Source organism: Cyprinodon variegatus, unplaced genomic scaffold, assembly GCF_000732505.1.
Source record: "Cyprinodon variegatus isolate N-32 unplaced genomic scaffold, C_variegatus-1.0 Scaffold193, whole genome shotgun sequence".
NCBI lineage: Eukaryota > Metazoa > Chordata > Actinopteri > Cyprinodontiformes > Cyprinodontidae > Cyprinodon > Cyprinodon variegatus.
This window is the reverse complement of record NW_015150646.1, coordinates 425,467-428,098: the sequence shown is the minus strand read 5'-3', so window position 1 is coordinate 428,098 and position 2,632 is coordinate 425,467. Positions and strand designations below refer to the sequence as shown.

General features: G+C 38.0%; 1 protein-coding gene across 1 annotated transcript in view; it reads left to right on the top strand.

The window, feature by feature from the left end:
- The first annotated feature begins 1,346 nt into the window (after positions 1-1,346).
- LOC107087764 (PLAC8-like protein 1) overlaps positions 1,347-2,632 on the top strand; it is a 12,976-nt gene continuing 11,690 nt past the window's right edge. The window contains exon 1 of the mRNA XM_015379501.1: positions 1,347-1,386. The gene's annotated coding sequence lies outside the window, so the exon portion shown is untranslated. The remainder of the gene's footprint in view (positions 1,387-2,632) is intronic.

The following is a 2,632-nucleotide window of genomic DNA, read 5'->3' as shown; positions in this document are numbered from 1 at the left end:
GCTCCGCCCCGCTGCGCTCCAGACCGGCTGCTCAAAGCAAAGCCTACAGCCTCCACTGTGGCTCCCATCCGCTCTGTTCTGGGTTCCTTGGAGATCGTAGAGCGCATGCACGAAATGATTAAATTCAAAGCAGCAAAACATGCGGAAATGATCCATGGTTTCCGCAATTCATTAAAAATAATTACAATTCATTAATTTTTGGGGGATTTTTTCATACATTTTTATAATTTTTAAAAATTATTTTTATTTTTCGGTGTAACAATAAACATATACCGAACCGAACCGAAAACCATGATCACGAAACCGTGAACCGAACCGAACTTTGGATTTTGTGAACCGTTCCACCCCTAATATATATAAATATATAATTTATCGACGATCAGAGTCTGAGTGATGTTTTATTTTGAAAAATATAAAAAATTGCCGTATTCTCTCCCAGTTGGTGCATCTGTGCCTCTTGACACAGGTTAATTCAGTTCAAGACTAATCCTATCTATAACATCCTATCTTTGTGAAGCGAGATTTTCTGCGGTTACAGCGACCAAAACAAAGCTACGCAGCAGACTGGACATCAGGAGCACACATCAGTGTGTCATTGTCTCTGATTACGCCTCGATGGGACCGGCTTGTTTTATTTTTATGCTGTTTGTATTTGATTTTATGCCAGTCATATCATTTTAACTGATCGTATTTACCCCCCGCGTGGACCGGCCGGTCCGTATCCCCCCAGTCCGTGAAAATATTGTCTGACTTAAAGCGGTCCGTGGTGCAAAAAAGGCTGGGGACCGCTGATCTAGGCTATAGAATTCCCTATTTTTAAGTACAATGTATCTCTTTTTACAATTCAAATAATGCAATGTGAAATACATGACCACATATCCATAAAATATTTTGATGACTAGACACCTCTCATTGGAGACACTGATGAATATTTCTCTATCATATTTTTGTGGTGCTGCAATTTCCAGATGGTCCCTATGCATTATGAGCGGTAAGCTCTTAACAGAGGACAATGCAAGTCTCCCTGCATGGTGGTAGGCTGGTTTGGAGGAAAATAGGGTTGAAGATCACTGTCTGCCTTTCTGTGTTTATAGAAAGTGCTGGTTTCTGCAGAGGCGTTGTTACTCTGAAGAATGTTTGATCTGGAACAGAGTGGTTTATATTTGCACATGTTTTTGTGTGAAAACATTTACTTTTTTGGAGCTTGAGGGATAATTAGAGTAGAAATCATGATATAGATTAAGTCAGAGAGGGGAGGTCTGTTCAGAAAGTCATGGTCATTGAAGGCTTCCTAATACAAAGTCATTTCCTAACAGCTGTTTCACAGCAAGCAGCCTGCCATCCTCTGCGCTTCCCTTTTTATCAACTCGCAGGAAACTGAAAAAGGTGAGAAAAAAACTTCAGTTTCCACATCAGAATGATGTTCTTATCAAGTTTCATGTGGTATTACACATTTTAGTTTCTAACCATATGTCTATATTCGATTTTTGGGTTGCATTGTAAAGCAAATATTGCTCTGATACATATATAAAACAGACTGTTGGTTTAGTGATGATGCTTTTGGTGTTAAAGGGCCTACAGTACATTATGTACAGTCATCCTTTTTATGTATTTAACTAAATTAAAATTCAGTTTAAAGTCAGGCTTAAAGGTTTATACTGCTTGATATATGCATGTCTAAGCAATAAAACTCTACCTCTAGTCTAAGCAGTAGAAGCAGCAGAGATGAGATTCAAGTAGAGATGAAGTGGCTCTATTTGGACCTAATTTGCTAAGTTGTGTTTTGTTTTGTTTAAGGTACACAAAAAATATGCTCATCATCCAAGATTTGGAGCACATATTTTGTGTCCAATCCTGACAGGTGGAGCATAGACTGTCAAGACACAGGACAGAGGGACCCAGTATTCAAAGCGAGACAGACAGTGGGATAATTAAAGCGTTTACTTAAACAAGAGCGGGCTATGGTCCGCGGAATCAGTGGATAGGGCGTCTATCAATAGAAACTCTGTTGGAGAGAAACATAGGTTAGTGACCATGATAATCTGACAGGGGATGATTATCCATGGGAGTCACTAACCTGGATTTAACAATTCAGTCCACTGCCAGAGAATGAGGTAGGATCCATCCAGTCAATTGGAGGCGGCCGGTGCCGCTCAAAGTGTCCCAGATGCTGCAGCCTTGGAGAACATGCAGGAGTCCGAAACCAGATCAGAGAATTTTATTCAATCATGGAAATATGGCATTTCTGATAACTGTTGTTAAATATTATTTACCATGTTTACTGCTCATAGTTTTGGGCATTAAAAAAACAGACATTTTTCAACTGCTGCGTGTAGAATTAAATGTGTATCTCAGTATTTTTAATTATGTTCAATTTTAAGCTTTAGATAACATCTAGTAACATCATTGCAAAAACACGCTCTGCACCACTGTTAAAGAAAAGAAATTGAGCATATGTTTTTCACAACACTCTAAAACGTTTTTCATTAACCAGCTCTTGCTTATATAGGTTTGAAGTTGATATTTTAAAGGCTTAAAATTTCTACACTATAAAAACTGAAGGGATCAGTTTATATTAAGTATTACTAATTTTTTATGGATATATATATATGTATGTATGTATATATATATT